The following is a 20398-nucleotide window of genomic DNA, read 5'->3' as shown; positions in this document are numbered from 1 at the left end:
TAATAATGTATTTATATATTAAGAAAAACTCTAAGTAGGTTTAGCCAAAAGGTCTTGAAAAGAGCTTGCACTTTTGTTTTGGTTGGACTTACTTACCAATGCTATAGTCGAATCTTACTTACCAAGAATGTGCATTCAACCAACATGAATCAATCTTCTTAAATGTTGTTTCAAATTCTTCAATCTTTAATCCTTCATGTATCGCATGGCTTGCTTGAAAAATCAAAATTTAAAACCATGTGAAACATTTCACTAATGCTACCCATAAAGAATGAAATTAAATACTGCATACAATTCTACTTAAAGTAGGAATAAGAATACCAAATCCTAATCACTATAAGAAATCCAAATCTAAGTAGGACAAGTAATTAGAATTGCTATCTCATCATGCCACATCATTTTTTTAAACCAATAAGAAGACTCTTTATGCCACATCATCATTAGTAATCACATACATGTGCATCTACATAAGCTACCTTAAACTTACAATCACTTGAAATTATAATTCTACCTTTTTCTTATTGCTTAAATTACTAACTTCAATTTTTGCATGAAGTTTCTTCATTTGTCTTTAAGATTACATCATCCCTACTCCATTAAACTTCACAAAACCAATCTTGAACATCTTTTCCATTCTTTAACTTCAAAATTTTTTAAAAAATCAAGATTCATTAAAAACATTACAAGATTCCTTCTTCTGCACAAGATCCAAGACCATTAAGAATCTTCAAGATTTACTTTTTTCTTCAAGAAAAGCTACAAAATAGAAAATTATGCCATTTAGGAGTAAAAAGAACATTATTTTACTAAGAACTAAGCAAACACCACTCAATTATGCACTAAAAACAAACCTAAATAACTATATTTTATAAAGTTATCAAGAGGTTCGATCTTTCTCTGAAGCTTTTCTATCAAGTTTTAATCCACTAATTGAATAAATATCTTACAAGATATAATCTTTATCTTGTACAAAATTCCTATTTTATCAAGGTTAAAATAGTAACCTCTATCTTTTGTAGTAATCTATCCAATCTCACTACAAAAATTTTAAAAGGATATATCACCTTTTGCTCTCTAATCCTATTTGCATATCAAAAGAATTTTACAAATAATGAAACAAACTCTCTAAGGCTAAGCATTTGCCTAATTTAAGTATAAAGAATAATGAATGAACAACAAAGATAGCTTGGATACAACAAATATGAACTATGTACACTTGAAACACTAAAATTTTGGATTTCTTAAGAGATTTTGATTGAAAGCTCTTAGAGTCTTTTGTCTTAACTTTAATGGTATTGGAAGAGTCTTATCTATAGATAAAATAAGTTTGTAGTTGTTGAAGATTAATTAGAAGTGAAAATTTCCACTGAAGATTTGAAAAACTAGTCATTTAAAATATTCTGTGAATGATCCAATTGATTGGGTTAAGGATCCGCTCAATCTTATAAACTACCTAATAGATCTCTTCTTGTAAAGGATCGATCCTTTTTAGCCAATTTATAATTTTATGTTTTTCTAGTTAAAAACCTAATCTATCCATTTCCTTAGAGGATCGATCGATTTTTTTAAATCCTAGACCCAATCCTTATAATGTTTTATCATTTCAAAATAAGGATTAATTTAAGCCTAACACTGTTCATGATATTTTGGATCCAATTTTTCAATAAGCTTGTTGGGTGCTTGAGGTTTTGGGAGATGATAAAGAATAAGATGAATCTTTGATTTAAATATCACATAAGAAACAAGTCAAGAACTTAGAAAATTATTTATAATAATTATACTATTTTATCAAATGGCTAATCTAAAATGTTCTAGGCGAAAAATTGGAGGTTGTTGTTGGAAGATATATAACATAGATTGAAGCAAGCTTTTTCACTAACTCATTACATCATTCCAGATTCTAAATTAAAGAATTACATTCTTGTGGTTTTGGAACAACTTTTTAACAAGCATTCAACATCTCTATTAGAAAAAAACTTCCTACGCCTCTTGTTAGAAGTATGCATTTAATATTTGACAAGCTTTTGCATGATGAGTTAGATTATAATTTTGCTCAACTTCATGAACAACATCTACAGTTACTAGCTAATTTGAATAAACAAAAGTTAGCTTTTTTACTTTTATCCAGTAGTAAAATAGCCCATTTAAGATTCAAAATTCCTTTACTTGTGATCAACTAGTCAACATGTGAAATCAAAAAATGAATGCAATTAGCAAGGTTGATTAAGAATACCAGTCTTATTATATGGAATGAAGCTTCCATTATGCAAAAAATTATTTTGAAACTTTAGATAAATTTTGAAAGATATTCTAAGTGTTGCATTGATGAGTAAAACTCAAAAGCCTTTTTAGATGAATTAATTGTGGTCTCGGGAGGAGATTTTAGGTAGATCTTGCCTATGATTAAATTTCACACTATAATTGATATTGTCAATGCTACAATCAATCAATCTTCTCTATGGCAACTTGCAAGAATTTTAGACTTAAAAGATATATGAGGTTGTTTAGAAATGATCTAAGTAAAGAATTTAGAGCTAAACTAGAAAATTTTACAAAGTGGTTGTTAGATAGTGGTGACGATAAGATTAAATCAATTTCATATATATATGAAAAAGAAGCATTATGGATCAAAATACCACATGACTTACTTATGCCTACCATGGACAATCTTATAAGTGCCATATCGATAGCTATTTACATTGAATTTTAGTATAATTTTGGTGATCTATGTTATCTAAGTTAAAGAGCAATTTTGACACCATAAAATGACATAATTGACTTGATTAATGCATACATGTTTAATTTAGTTCTAGGAGTTAATAGATTACATTATAATTTTGACACAATATCAAAAGCTTCAAATTATTTGTCAAATGCTAGTTTGGTTTATCCTCATAAATTCTTTAATTCCCTTAAATTTCTAAACATTATAAATCATGAGTTAACTTGAAAATTAGTTGTATTATAATGATTCTTAGAAACTTGAACCAAATCTCTAGATTATGCAATTGGACAAGGTTATTGATCACACAAAGGGCTTACAATATCATAGTAACTAAAATTATAACTAGTTTTTATGTCGATGAAAATGTTTTTATATTTAAGATTGTTATGATAGTAAAGGTCAAAAATTACCTTTTGTCTTATATAAAAAATAATTTCCTGTCAGATTGTGCTATGTTATGACATTTAATAAAAGTGAAGAACAAACATTAAACATTGATGGTTTATACTTACCTAAACCTACATTTACATATTGCCAACTATATGTTCCTTACTTAATAATGACATCTCACAGTGATTTAAAAATTTTGATCTAAAATGAACATGGTATAAGCAACTCTAAAACAAAAAATATAATATATAGAGAAATATTTGATAACTTAGAATCAAGTTGTTAAATAGTAATTTTATATTAGTGTTATATAGTTTACCCATATTTTTCCCTATGAGTTATATTTAAAGAATTGCTCTGTTCTACATTTTCGTCTCTTGAAAAAACTTTTGTTGTCTTCTTATGTGGTGCAAATGGGTCATGTTGTCTTAAAAGTTTAATGAACGTCTCATATGAGTAATGAGTATTATGGTGATAGTAATTTTCATACTTATATTTAAAAATTTTGTTATTTTTGGGCTGAAAAATGTTTAATATATCTGTAGCCTATTTATATTAGAAATTTGGTAAGCTTGAAATGATCTATAAGATGTAGGAATATGTTTGTGTTTGTTCGATGGCTGTGTTTAATTGATAACTAAACTGTACAAACAATTCCATGCATGGTTAAATTTGTTAGCCTTCTAACTGTATTGCCTTTAGTATACTTTAAATTAAGAATATTATTCTAAGTGCTTTCATTTGATTTGCTTGCGTGTTATTTATACTAAGCTTTATATGTATATGAAGATATTCTTTATTTCTTCTTTTTATTTATTTATTTTAGCTTATGTTGGGTTGTATATTATCATTTTTTAAATGAACATTTTTTTTTTGCAGTTGATTAGTCAAGATTTATTGCTTCTTATCACAACTATCAAGGATTAGGCATAATCTAGTCATAAAAGTTTGAGTACCACGCGGTGAATCCTAAAACAAATCAATTCTTAAGTTCAGACTTTGTTGCAATTGATGCTAAGATATATACAAAGCTTACATAGCCATGAGTTTATATGGATAGCTTTATATATTATTGTCAGTGCCTTAATTAATATCCTGTGTTCATTTATTTCCAAAACAATCCATACATGTTGTGATAAGAAGTACTAAAATAAAAAAGTTTAAGCAAATGTTGAAAGAATATGGTATCTATGATATTTTTTAGTTTTGATCAGCAACTTGAAACCATCTTTTAATTCTATTCTTTGACAAAACATGATCAAACTCATTAAAAATATACAAATCAAAAAAATAAGAGATGTTTCAATTGTGTATCCTCAGAAAATTTTCACTTTCCAACCATATGATGCTTTTCATGAAAGAATAAATACAGATAAATTCATGATAGGTTACTAACTCTTTACTTTGTCTAAGTGCTTATGAATTTTGTTCATTATTTCAATATTAGTTCTATTTTTACTATCATTAATACTAACTAAAACCAACTTTTCAAAGATGTCATTGGTCTTTTAAGATCAATAGGTCATGTACAAATTATCAAAATGCAATAATAACGAGATTTTATCATCCAAGCACTCAAGTTGACAAGTTACCAAAATTGGCAAATGCATACCAACTTTTTTTCCCACAATTATGATTTTATTTAACTTATATTTAACTTGATTTAATAATATAGTGAAAAAACTTTAAAAGTTATTGTTTATGAAGATAAACTATCACAAATTAATAAAACACTACTATCCCAAAATATTAAAAATGCAATCGTCATAATTGTTGGAGCAATTATCAGAAATTATAAAAGTAAATTGAATAAAATATTTCCCTTATAGTTTATATGTGTTTAACTTAAGTCATTCTGCTTTATATATTACTCTTTGACCAACAACAAAAATTATTATATAGTTGAAACATATATATCTTGTTGCTTTGCAACAAAAATTTATGTAGATTAAAATATTCTAAAAACCTAGCAACTTAAGAAAAAGTATGTCATATATTCATGTATTCACTACTTGTTTGGATATAGTTGATTTAAGTTTCACCTTAATTTTAAAATATATTATTTCAATAAATGTAAGTTTGAACATGAACGAGTGAATGTTGAGATTTTTACAAATCAAAATCTAATTGCATGCGCAATTATTTCTAAAAATAAAAGTTAGAGAGGTTTCTATTGCTTATCTACTTTTATTTTTAGAAATAATTGCGCATGTTACATAATTATAAATGTTACACACACTTAAAGCTTTTACACAAATATTCTGTTACACATAAAAGTGTTAACATCTTATCATCCCACTTGCTAATAACATGTAGACCATTCTGATCAACAACAATTGTTAGACTTTTTTTTGTCAATTACTTGTGTTTATTTCTTGTTTTAATTTTCTCATTCATGTTTCCTTCTTTCTACTATTTTCTCATTCAATTTTGATTTTAAGCTTTCTATTGTGGTGTTCTTAAAGCTAAAATATAAAATCTTGCTTTTAACATTTTACATTAGTAACATGTGATAATTTTTTTTTTTTGGTTCATTCATAAAATGCAAGATTCTCCTATACAACAAGAATTATAGATGTTGATCCACCAAATGCATGATTTTACAATACTTGCAATCAATGCTTAAAAATCATGCATCAAATCATTCAACATTTAGGTGTAATGATCATGAAGAGAAGATACTAATGTCATGTAAGACATTTGTAAATTTATTTAGTTTAAAAAAATCATTTCAATAAATTCTTTTCATTTTAACTCTTTTTCAACAAAATTAAGTTGAATATGGTTATAAGATATTGAATTTAACAAATTGAGCTATTTGCATTTGAAAAACCAGCTAAAAAACTTGTTGATTTAATAATACAAAAAATTACTTCAAAAGAAAAAATTGACAAGTTCACCTTTCCCACCTTTATTATTAAACTGTTAGACAAAAAAGAAATTTTAAAAATGAAATTAAGACAGCTAGGTATTACAAATAACATTCTTAATTACAAAGTGTAAGACTCCTAAAAAAAGATAGGAGGAAAGACTTTAACAACTATCATTTTTTAGAGAAAAAAAAATCATTGCAATAAACCAGTTGTCCTAATAATAAGAAGTAGTCCAATCTATATTTGAACCACTACCATTCATTAATTGTCCAAACCAAATAATCCCTACAGAGTAATCGTAACTCCCAAGCTCACCATTAGCAACTCTGATTTCAAGATTTATTCCTCAAAGAATCTCTTATTGAGAAAAAATTTGTTTGATTCTAGAGAAGTAAAAGTAGAGACTAGAACAGTTATCCTGATTGAAATAGAACAAGTGATTAAAGTTTCAATTCAACCATTTCAACAACAAAAAATAGTAAAACTACCACATGAATCCCTTTCACTAATACATTGTTTAAACCTATCAAACTTAGCAAACTAACCATAGTTTCCAAGCTTACCATCAAGTCTAATAGTATAAGACTTATTCCTCGAAGAATTTGCTGAAAAAAAACCAAGGCTAATACTGAAAATCTTATGGTTATATATTTTAATCATCCTCAAAAGAAAATCAATATCAACATTTTTTTTTGTTAATTTTTACAATAGCAAAAAGTCAAAAGATAAGCTTACCATGTTGCATATGAGCAACCTAACAAGTTGCCACTTATTTTTTGGATAGTTGTTATGAAAGCGTGAGTGTTAATTTTTTATAAATTCTTCATGTTTTTGAATGCTGGTTTCTTCTTTATATATATATTTTAAATTATAAGGTGGCTTATGCTTTTTTATGTTTTGAACAACTTCTGAAGGCATATATCCAATTCTTTTTTCACTTTTTTTCTCTTCATTCCAAAGCATGTATAATTGAACACTCAATTTGCTTCCATTTCTTATTGCCTTCTATTCACCTTTTCTTATCCAAATTACTTAGTTATTATATGCCTTTTTTTGCAATGACAAAAAAAATTGTATTGAAGTCTACAACCTATTAGCCATCAATTTTTTTTTTGCACAATTGATGCAATTATTTTCATGTGAAAACAAACTCGAGGTATTCCTAATGAAAATTCAAAAAAATAAAGCTATATATATGAAATTTTTAAACACTTTCTTTTATGAAGTTAAGAAATATTTTAATTGGATTACACATGTGTAACAATGATGGACAACAAATTATCTTTGGAGAATTAGTTGGCTATTCCATATTTGTAATACATAAACAAAGAGATTTATTTATTTTTTTACATATTTATGACAAAACAAAGGACTTTTGAACAAAGTAAACTTTTTAAATTTCAGGTTCTTTTTGTATCATAACTTACAATCTTTTATAATATTTATTATTTAGTTTATAATCAGATAAATATCTACAAGCAAATTAAAAGTTAAAAAACATGGAAGGGAAATTGTCAAAAAACTAAGGATAGAAACATTTGCTACTTGGTAATCTTTTTAAAATAATTAGAACTTGAAAACTAATTTAGCTTTCATCAAGTAAAAATACTTTTGATTTGAAAAAAAAGAGTAATTTGATTTTAAAGATTTGTATAAGATAACCAAAAGTCTATTAAAGATCTAAGCACTGTCTGTGAATAATATATATTAATTAATTTAAATATATTTTTTTACTTCAATCTATTTAAATAATTGACTGTGAGTGATTCATATATTTAATCATTTTTTTATAATTTGTATTCACCTTTTTTTAACTATTTTGCTTCAACTATAAAACAATCTAAATTTAACACTTATAACCAATAAAAAAAAACACTTTGCAAAAAATATATATAATTAAAAAAATAAAAACTAATATACAAAAAAGTGGCCCAAACTCTATACTCTGGTAGCCCATTCTTTACCACTTTTAGGCTTTCTACCATAACACCAAGCCTATGTATATTAAAACTGAAAAAACAATCAAATAAAAAAGAATTCTACCGACTTTAAGCCAAAAGCTGAAACTCCATTAACTCATTTATTAACATTTGATTAATAAAATCCTAGAAAATTCTTTCTCCCTTGATAAATTGAAACATCTCTTTTAACCTTTCACATTTTCCTAAGAAAAAAAAGAGCAAACACTATTTGAAGTTCTTAAACTGCAAAATGGTTAGTCAACATGAACTAAATAATGTAGCTTTATCCAAACTAGATAACATCTCAGAATTCTTTAAAATGATTGTTCTAGCATCTTTCTTTAGGGATTCAAAGGTAACTTTTTTTGAAATTTTTACTTTTTTAAAAATGTGAATGCATGTATAAATTCTCATGTGTATTTGTTATTTTTATCATATTATTGCTAAGTTTTCTTTTTTTGTCCAATTGTTTCTTGGGTTTTTCGTTTAACTTATTCTTTAAAAGTGGAATATAAATCGATACCTTTAATTTAAAATAAAAACTCTCATTAACCTAAATCTTTCGCAAACTTAAAACCTGTTTAAAACTCTTTTTTCTTTGTTTTCATTGTATTCATTACGTATTTTTACATTTGATTTAAAACTTACACGTCTAATTTTATTTATGCAACATAAAACACTTAAAGCTATTTTTTTCCATCACATAATAAAACTGAACCAAACTTTTAGACTTTTGCCAAGAAAGTTTGTTAGCCACTACATGATAGATATTCAAACTCTAAGGATTACTTATCTTAGAGGTTTAATGTTGAATCATTTTAGAATGGATTTGATATGGGTGAATAACAATATTTTCTTTCACAATGAATGGAAAAACTTTATCACTGCCAACAACATTGAATTGAGTGACTTTTTTATGTTCAAATATAATTATGATGTCACATTAGACGTTTATTTTTATGGCAGAAATGCTACTTTATTGACAACTGATGATCTATACATGAAAAGAGGTAATACCTTATTTTTCTACACTAAAATGTATCAAAAGCAACCAATTAAATTCATAGTGTTTTTCTCCATAGAGAAACAAGCAAACAACAATCAGTAACAACCTCTTGAAGTTGTTGAAATCAAAGATTCAAGTTTAAATTTAGACTTATATAATGACTTTCCCTCTTTTCAATGCATAATGAGCCCAACCAATATTCTACCATCTTACTTTTTGGTAAAAAAAAATTATGCTGTTTAACATTTAACTCAATCACATACAATTGTCTTGTTTATTTACTTTTATTAGTACTCAAAATAAAAAAAAATAGTCATCATTTAATTGCTTCATCTTTTTTTTTTACTTATTTTAAACAAGTTTTTACATTTTTTTAACTTAAAAATATTAGGATTGTTGTGTTGCATTTTTTTTAGTCATTATAAGTTAGAGATGCTCAGTTCTTGTGGCCATGCAAAATATATTATGTTTTAAGTATGATTTTTAACATTTTGTTGTTTTTATTTTCATGTATTGATTTTTTTGCCTATGTTAATGGAAATTGTTTCTTTGCATGTGTTAAAGAAATGTTTTTTTTAGATATTTATTTTTTTGCTTAGATCATAATTTTTGTTCGGGCATGGTCACTACTTGAAATTTTAAATTTTTTATTTTTAAAGATATATTTATTTTGTAGATATAGCGTTTGTAATTGATAGATGTGCTTAATTCTTTAGTTATAAGACTTCTATTTTTCTCTTTGCAACTGCTTATAAGAAATCTCTAAACTTTGGTTACTTTGTCTATTCTCTAGTTTTTAACCTTTGATTAATTTTTGTTTAAGATGTCAATTTTATGACAATGGCTTGAGTTTGATTCAAATGTTTAAACCTTGAGCAATCAACATTATATTTTTCTTTCCTTAAGCTATCTTTTGTGGTTGTTTCCTTTGATGTTAACATATGATTCAAAGAATCTAACATCTAATGTTTAACTTCACTTATTATTTTTTCATGCTTAACAATCTTGAGTATATTTCTAATCAATACTATTCTTATTCTTTACATAGCATGTTCTTGTAGTATTTGCCAAATGCTTCCTTCTAACCCATTCATTGGATCTAACCCTTTCAATCCTAAAACAAGAAATAGAATCTTTTGTTCAAAACAATGACACTAGCATGGATCAACAACAAATAGAATGGCTTATTCACTCTAAAAAAAATAAAACCTTCTCAACTTCACAATTTATAATCTAAACAAGTTTGATGTTTTCATCTTTCGCACTACTTAACTACACAACCATGTGAACACTACAATTCCTATTTTATTAAATAGCAAAATTATTGCTCTGATGTTCTCTTTGTCAAATGATTGCTGATGTTCCTATTTTGTCAAAATGTAATTTAGCCCTTATTCATGTATATAGAATATCTTTCTTTTGTAAGTACTAAACAGCTATACAAAAATTTCATTTTTGTAAGTACTAATAAGCAGTTTGACGTCTACTACTAAGAATTGAATGTCTAACTACTTATGTTCATCATTTAAAGTTAAACTTTATTGAATTGGTAAATAATCACTCTTTCTAACCCCCCCCCCACAGTGAAGTGTAGGTATATTGACTAGTTCTATTAACAATTTATGCTATTATTGATTATAATTCATTTCAATTGCAATACATTTTGTACAAGGGTGCTCATTATACAGGACAATTGTTAGGTAAGGTAAAACATAAGAAAAAGATAAAGAAAAACAAATGCTTGAAGAACTTGCCACACTTCATTGAATTTTTGTAATATTTTGTTACATTATGTTTAATCTCAACTTCATTTGATTTGTGTTACAAATCAAATTGTTATAAATTAAAGGTGTTACAAAAAGAATATAATCTGCTATGAAAACAAAAAACAAGCAAAGTTATACATCTATTTACATGTAGAGAATTAACAAAACACTTTTTACCTATTACAATATCATTGCAGCTTATAAAATACTAAAACCCCAATGGTCTTTGATTTCATTAATGTCGTTAATGAATTTTAAAGAGTGATTTAATACGTGCTTTTTGCTTTGTTTTTTTTTTTTTTTTATTAATTAAGTCAAATGGTCCATTTGGAAGAACAATCAAATTAGTTTTTGTGTGTGAGATTGAAAATAATGATGGAGGTGAAGTCAATTACTATAGTGGTAAAATTAAAACTAGTAACATGATGTATCTTTGAATGCAAAAACAATGATAATAGTGTGGTGAGAATGAAAACGACCTTTAAAGGTTTTTTTTCTAATGTGTTGATAAATTATTTTTATATATTTTAATGTAAAATCTTTAAAAAAATTCTAGTACTAACAATCTTAAAATTTTTATTCTCAATCAAAATATTAATAAATATTATTTATTAATTTATTATATAATAATACAAATTATTTATTATATTAAATCAATAAAATTATTTTAATATTTTTTAATGAAAAATTCAAAATGAAAAAAAATAAAAAAGAAAAAATTTGGTATAGCTTAAGTAAGAACAAAAATGAATGAAACAATTAAGGGTAATATTGGAAAAAAATTTCATGGAAAGTAATAATTCTCACCAAACCTTTTAAATTTAGTTGAAATATAGTAATGCGATTGGGCAATTAGTGTTTTCCAAACATCATCACGATATGATTTAGTCCCAAAAAGGTGCAAATTGTGCCTCATTGTTATTTTGGTGGATCCAAGTAAACGTGTCAAGTACTATTTGAAAAGATGTGATCACATGACACTCTTAAATATAAAGAAAAAAGGGGAATTCTATTTGCATCTTATTTAATGTTATCTACACCCCACTTTTAAATACACTTCAAATTTAAAACTAAACTTTTTATTTCTACTAAATACTTCCCCTGCCTCATTTTTTATTTTTCATTTTTACCTTTTCTCTTTTTTCCTCACTTTTTTCTCTGAAATTAAGCTTTTCAAAAATAAATATCCGATAGGCTTTGAAACTTTTCGGATATTCATTTATGAATAGTCTTGAGTCGTCTCAAAAATGGATATCCAAGAAGATTTGAGACTTATCGGATCTCTATTTTTGAGAAGCTTGATTTCACTTTTAGTTACTGAAAAATTTTAATCATGTACTTATAATCCATTTACTTGATCATGTGTGCAAATAAAATAGCAACCAATGTTCTCAAAATGCATAGTATGAACTTGTTCTTTCTCTTAGGCCTCCAAAAAATCGAGAACACCATTTTTTGATTTTCTGGTTTTATGTGGGCAAAATGGACTTCTAGGTTTTTTGGGCTTAGGAAAAAAATATCTATATGCCCATACATGCTTGAGAACTAACATGTTTCTTCTATTCGCACATATGATTAAGTTAGAATAGGCAAATCGATGACTCATGTTAGCACAAAGAGTTGTAATAAATCAAGAATGGGGTGAATTAGTTTTAATAAAATTTTTAAAATCAATAGTTAATATGCACAAATTCACAAAACAATTTATCTGAGCAAATAAACGCAATAAATGAAAGTAAATAAGAGATAGAGATAGAGAATTGGACACCAAGATTTATAAAAGTTTGGTTCTTTCTTTAAACACCTATGTCCTCTCCCTTAGCTTCTTTGTTAAAGAGTTCAATCCACTATCTGTTGAAGAATACAACCAAGCTTTTCAAAGCTTTACAAAATCAACATCACACACTTTTAAGGGTTATCCTCCCCCTTAAGCTCACAAACTCATAATACAAAGTTTTTAAAGTATTTTACAAACTTTAAGAACCTTTCAAAGGTTGGGTGTTTGCTAATTTGAAATACACAATAGTATAAACAAAAAATTTAGAGAAAAACTGATATGAGTAAGATTTTTTACACTTTTCTCTCTTTGAATAGCTTTGAATGTTTGAACAAGTTGGTAGATGAATAGTAATAAGTTCTCTTAGCTCTTCTTACTCTTATTCTGTAGTGAAAGGTTTTATTTATAGGTAGGAAGAAGTTGAGAATCGTTGCCTTGTATTTAATGCTTCAAACGTATAAAAATATCAGACAAAATATAACCGTTGGGGCTTTTTGGGACTCAGGGGATCGATCTTTTCTTTTAGGGGATCGATTGGGTCGATTTTGAAATACCCCAATTTTATGCTTGAAATGCCTTACCTGATCGATCAGGTTATGCACCTGATCGATCCATTCTTTAGGTGCCCCTTTTCTTAGATTTTCAAACGAAAGAGCTTTTTGTATGAGCAACTGATTGATCCCTTTTTTAAAATTTTTCAATGAGATAGCATTCTGTATGAAAAAATGATCAATCTCTTTAAGGGAGGAATCGATCGAGTAAGCTTGAAACCTCAGCCAATTGATCCCTACAGAGAGGGGTTCAATTAGTTTTTGCCAAAACTTCATGAATTTTGCTTCTGGAAGAAAACTAGATCGATCCCTTTTGCTAGGAGATCAATCTGACAAGGAGGGGATTGATCCCTTCTATCAAAATATACATTAATCCCTTTTTGTCTTAAGAATTTAACTTGTTTTGGTTCCTAAATGAATTTTGGCAAGATAGAAAGGTGAAAAAAATATTCAATTTAAGTTAAAAGAGATTGATTCAAGTTAGGCAAATTTTTGTTTTTTCAAATCAAAACTTTTAATCAATTCAAGGCCAACAATCTCTCTTTCTTTTATATGATAAAATTAAGTGAAAAGTTTACTTAAAAAAACATTTTTTCATTTAAAAAACAAGCAACCCCTGAATTTAAGCATAAATTTTAAGGCAACTAAGAGCAAAACCAATGTCAATATCATCAAGTAAAAATTTGTTCATGCCATTAAAATCATCAAGATCATTAAAGCAATTTTCATGCCATTATCTCTCTCTTTTTTTATCATAGAAAAAAGAATAAAGTGAAGCAAAGTGAGAAAACAATCAATTCAAGGCCACACTAACTCAATTGCAAGCAATACACTAATCATCAAACAAGATATCAATTTCACAAGCCATATGAGAATGAAAGATAGATTTCATTAATATAAGTATCAAATACCAAAGTTTACAAACCATAATGCAAAGTGTTTTTAAAGATAAATTTACAACATAAAAAGATGCGGGGAAACATGAGGAATGACACTAAAAAAGCTCATTAAGAAAAATGTAGAGAATGAGGAGATTGCTAAAGATGAGGAGATTGAATGAAAGGTTGCCTCATATGCTGTTGTGTAGACTGCATTTGCTTAATGTCAGCTCTAATGTGACAAACTTGGGCAACCACCTCATTTTGAATTTCTTTCATATTTTTCAATCAAGTTTTCATAGTCCCAACCACTGAATGCAGGCTGTTCATTTGAAGCATGAGCATTCCTAAAGCTTTTTGGGGGTCAAATGGTAGGGTAAAATGTTTTCCTTGAGGTTCAAAAATATTTAAAGGTTCAATATCTGAATGTGCTCTTCCTTCTCTTATTGTGCAGCCCTAATATCAGTCTTTTTAACCATAAGCCTGATGCATTTTGAACATATCCCATACTGTGCAAAATATGAGCACCAAGAACACTGAATGGATCATTAAACAACATTTCCTTATCTCTTTTAGTATTGACATCTAATTTTTTCAAAAGATTACTAATGGTAAACTCATATACCAAGGTGTAGTTTCTATTCTGCACTATCTTCATCATATTATTGAAAATGAAATGTACCAAATTGGGTTTTTGTTGATGTTTAATCTTATACATCCACCAATAATCTTGCTTCATAATGGTGGAGTATTGTATGCCAAAAGGTGTCAACACATGAGTGACAATAAGATGTAACAATCTATCATGCATTGATAACTTAGAAGCTTGTGTGGGAGTAACTTGTAAATTATTATTTCTAAAAATATCTTGAGCAAGCTTCACCATGTCAGACCTAGTATTGGTTTTTCCCTCATCATCTAGCATGAATGTTTCAGCTAGTAATTGCTTGGTAACCATAATTTCTTTTCCTATCACATATGTTCTAAATCTATCAAAATAGTACCTATATGACCCTTCAATTTGAATACAACTAGCATTGCTATAAAATACCTTCACTAGATTCTTAAATAAAAACACATCTATATATAAGTAATTTAGCCATCCAAATCTCTCAAAAGCATGTAAGTAAGGGAATTCTATAGATTGTAGAAAATCAAGTGAAATTACTCTTTCATGCTTCACTTCTCTATGTGCAAAATGTGTTTTTTATTGTTTCTTTGCATCTGGATTGACAAAATTTTGATTGAATGAAGGCCTCATTGATAAGCTAGATGCCTCCCTTGGGGGATTCCTACTTTCAGCACTTACTTAAGTCTTTGGAACCATGAACATGATGGGATAATGGAGATAGGTAAGTTGAAGTAAAATTGATGAAAGAATTTATGATTGTAGGTGATGAGGAGTAGGATATGTGTGGGAGAGGCAATAAGGATGAGTGAATATGGTAGTTTTAAAAAGAGATCAACTTTCTAGAGTGAGAAAAATAGGTATCAATTTTTGTATGATTTGATGGTTTTCAAATATGAATTTTGTAAGAAATCAAGTTGAAATGAAGGAATTTGCAAAAGATTTTGCTAAGAGGGATCAATTTTGAGTGAAAAATAAGTTAGAGTGTTTAAGGTTTGGAGAGAATGAGTTTGGAGAAGAAGTAGAACAGATGAAATGACTAAAATGATCTGCCAAAAGAAAAGGGGACCCAATTTTATCATGCCAAAATGATGTGCATAGTGCCAAAGAAGCATGACCTGATCGATCGACTGAGATGTGGGATCGATCAGTTATGATTTTATATTGAACCAATCGATTGGTTTTGAAGGGGATCAATCGGTTTTTCACGTTTCCAACTTCTTTTAGCTACTAGATGAATACGCGATTGATACTGTCCAAAAGGGATTGATCGGTTCCTCTATGTTTTCCTTTTAATTTGGCTATAGGGAGAATATCCAATCGATCCATTCCAAAGGGAATCACCTTTTTGAATATGATCTCTAATAAAATGATGTCTAATTTCAATATGTTTGGTTCTAGAGTGTTGAATTAGATTTTTAGTGAGATTGATGATACTAGTATTGTCACATTTAATAAGAATATGATCAATGGTTATTCCAAAATCCTCCAATTGTTGCTTAATCCATAAAACTTGAGCACAATAACTTTCGATCGCTACATATTCGGCTTCGGTTTTGGATTGAGCAATATTATTTTATTTCTTTAAAAACCATGATATGAGCATATTTTTAAATAATTGAAAAGTACCGGAAGTGCTCTTTCTATCAATTTTATAACCATCAAAATCTGTATCGAAATAGGCATGTAAAGCAAAAGATAAACCTTTTGGGTACCATAATCCTAAATTAGGGGTGTCCTTAAGGTATCTAAAAATTTTTTTTATAGTAGATAAATGTGATTCTCTAGGTGAAGATTCAAATCTAGCACATAAACATACACTAAACATTATATCCGATCTACTTGTAGTAAGATATAACAATGAACCAATCCTAGACTTATATAATTTAGAGTCAACACATTTACCTCTTTCATTTTTATCAAATTTTGTTGAAGTGCTCATAGGTGTTAAGCAAGGCTTTGAATCTTCTAATCCAAACCTTATAAGCAAATTTTTGATGTATTTAGCTTGATTAATGAAGGTACCATCTTTTGTTTACTTTACTTGTAGCTTCAAGAAGAATGTGAGTTCTCCCATCATGTTCATTTCAAATTCACCTTGCATAATCTTAGCAAATTCTTGATAAAAAACTTCATTAGTAGCACCAAATATGGTATCATCAACATAAACTTGTACTATAAGAATATCATTTCCTTTTGTCTTAATAAAAAATGTAGTATCAACCTTCCCTCTGTTAAAATCATTTTTAATTAAAAATTTTGACAATCTTTCATACCAAGCTCTAGGAGCTTGTTTTAAACTATATAAAGCTTTTATCAATTTATAAACATGATTTGAAAATTTTGGATTTTCAAAACCGAAAGGTTACTCTACATACACTTCTTCATTTATAAAATCATTTAAAAATGCACTCTTGACATCCATTTGAAAAAGCTTGAAATTTTTAAAACATGCAAATGCAAGCAACATTCTAATGGCTTCTAACCTTGCAATCAAGACATAGGTTTCATCATAATAAATTTTTTTTTCTTGACTATACCTTTGAGCTACCAATCTAGCTTTGTTTCTAATAACATTCCTATGCTCATCCATTTTTTTCCTAAAAACCCATTTGGTGCTTATAGTAGGATGATCACTAGGCTTAGGTACAAGATTCCACACTTGGCTTCTTTCAAATTGGTTCAATTTCTCTTGCATGGCCAATATCGAATGATCATCTCCTAACACTTCATCTATATTTTTAGGTTCAATATGAGATAGGAAAGTAACATAATTACACACATTATAAGAAGATCTAGTTCTTACCCTTTGAGTTGGATCACCAATAATTTCACTATCTTTGACATACCTCATTTCTCTATGGTGATTTTGCTCTTTCTCTATATATTTTGGCTTCTCTAAAAACTCACCATCTTTCTTTTGATTATTTTCTTCAATATCAAGTGATGCATCATTAACATTTTTTTGAAATATACCTACACCATCATCATCAAGAGGTACCTTTCTTGGAAGTGGGTTAGACTCATAAAAAATAATATGTATAAATTCTTCAACAACTAATGCTCTTTTATTATAGACTCTATAAGCTTTTAAATTTAAAGAATATCTTAGGAAAATCCCTTCATCACTTTTTGCATCAAATTTTTCAAGATCATCTTTTTCATTGTTCAAAATAAAACATTTGCAACCAAAAGGATGAAAATAACTTTTGTTAGGCCTTTTTCCTTTAAAAAGTTCATATGAGGTTTTCTTTAAATTTGGCTTAATCATAACTCTATTTATAATATAATAAGAGGTATTTATGGCTTCTGCCTAAAAATATCTAGGTAAATTATTTTCACAAAACATGGTTCTAGCCATTTCTTATAAAGTTCTATTTCTCCTTTCTACTACCCCATTTTGTTGAAGAGTTCTAGGAGCAAAAAAATTGTGGCTAATACCATTTTCACTACAAAACACATTAAAGCCAAGATTTTCAAATCCTTTCCATGATCACTTATAATGCTAGTAATTGAATAACCTTTGTCATTATGTATTTGCTTGCTAAGAGTGATGAATTTTTTCAAAGCTTCATTCTTTGAATGCAAGAAGAGAACCCATGTGAATCTAGTGAAGTCATCAACAATAACAAACCCATATTGTTTTCCACCAAGACTCATTGTCTTAGTAGGACCAAAAATATCAATATAAAGTAGTTGAAATGCAATTTTTAGGTTTGAAAGAAATTCTTCTATTTTGTTTGAGCACATGCATCACAAACCTTGTCATTTTCATATTTTAATTTTGGCAAACCAAAAACCAAATTATTTTGAGAAAGTTTTAAAATTACTTGCATACTTGCATGTCCAAGTCTTCTATGCCAAATCCGACTTTTATTTTCTTTTTGAGCCATAAAAAAAATATTTTTAGAAGAAAGGTCATTTAGATGCACTACATAAATGTTTTCTTGACGATGTCCAACAAAAATAAGTTTGTTAGTTTTGATATCAATCACTTGACAGCACATGGATTCAAATACAACTCTAAGTCATTTATCACATAATTGACTAATACTAAGTAAGTTATGCTTGAATCCTTTCACAAGTAAAACATTTTCAATAGTAGTAGAGGAATTGTTACCAATTGAGCCAATCCCTTCAATTTTAAAGTTGTCACCAAATGTAACATCTCCTCAACTTTTAGCTTTTAAGTCTTTAAAAAAAGTTTTATCTCCGGTCATATGTTTTGAGCTTCCACTATCAAGGTACCATGAATTGTTCTTGCTTGAATTGGCTTTAAAGCAATGTTCAACCACTTACAAAAACATAATTAAAATTTTATTTTGGGTACCCAAACTTTCTTAGGTCCTTAAGTGTTAGTACTAACAATTTTTGTGCCTTTTGGAATCCATTTCATTTTAGTAATCTTATCTTGGGATGTGCTAACTCTTTTTGAAATCCACACTCTCCTAATGAGCTTACCTCTATAAGTGACTTTCTTCAAGGAACAATATTGTATAGAATGACCCAATTTATGACAATATGCACATATGCTAGATGAATCATTTAGCTTAATAAGAAAATTCTTTAAATGAGTCTCTTTGTTGTCACCATCATAGCCTAATCCATCTTTGTCAAAGAATGCTCTTTGTGTTTTAAGCATGTCATTGAGCTTTTGATGTCCCATATAAAATCTAGAAAATGAGTTATGTAAATTTTCATTTTTCTTAGTCAAGTCATTAACATTCAATTTTAATAGCTCAACTTCCTTTTCTAAGTCATTCTTTGCTTTAATCAAGAGTTCATTTTCTACTTTTAACTTAAAGATCATTTTCCTATATTTCATGTTCATGTTCTCAAATTTTATGGCTAGTTCATCATAGGCATCTTGTAGTTCATCTAATGTGTATGAATTTAAATCATATGGATTAGAGGTTACCTTGGGTTCATCAAGAGCCATGAAACATAGATTGACTACTTTCTTCTCATTTGATTTATCATCGGAGAAGTCACTATCACTCCATGTTGCTACCATTGCTTTCTTGTTTGGCTTTGTCACGTTTTACTTTTTTCACAAAGGACAATCAAATTTAATATGACCCGATTTATTGCATTCATAGCAAATAATTTGATCTAATTCTCTTTTACTTGATTTTTCTTTAGTCATTTCCCTTTGTGGTCTTCTTCTATTTGAGAGCTTGTGTTCATCCTTATAAACATCTTGAATCTCTTTGTAAACATGGTCATCTCTTCATCTTCATCATCTTCTTCTTGTCCAAGACTTTTTTTTTCTTGAAAGGTAGATTTGAGAGCAATGTAACATTTCTTGATTGGTTCTTGTCCCATTTTAAGCTTCATCTCAAAGGTAAGGAGGGAACCCATTAGTTCATCCAAAGAGAGTGTGTGAAGATCTTTGGACTCTTCAGTGGCTGTCACTTTGGCTTCCCATTTCTTTGGTAGACTGTTAAGAACTTTTTTTACCATCTCTACATTTGAGTAAGTCTTCCTAAGAGCTTTTAAACCATTAATGATGTCGGTAAAGCAGTTTGACATTTCACTAATGGTTTTATCTGGTTTCATCTTGAATAACTCATAATCATGAGTGAGCATGTTAATTTTTATCTTTTTAACTTAATTTGTACCTTCATGAGTGACAGTTAACTTATCTTAATTTTTTTTTACATTTTCACACAAAGAAACTCTATTGTACTCAATAGGCCCAAATGTACAAAAGAGTGTATGCATTACTTTGGCATTGAGTTGAGCCATCTTCATATCATTGACATCTCATTCACTCTCTTGCTTGATCACCTCCCTACCATCTACCATCTTCAATAGAATTTGAGAACCATTTACAATGATGT

This window comes from Durio zibethinus, chromosome 2 (assembly GCF_047325235.1).
Source record: "Durio zibethinus cultivar Kanyao isolate XHJ-2024 chromosome 2, ASM4732523v1, whole genome shotgun sequence".
NCBI lineage: Eukaryota > Viridiplantae > Streptophyta > Magnoliopsida > Malvales > Malvaceae > Durio > Durio zibethinus.
Note: the sequence above shows the minus strand (reverse complement) of the source record.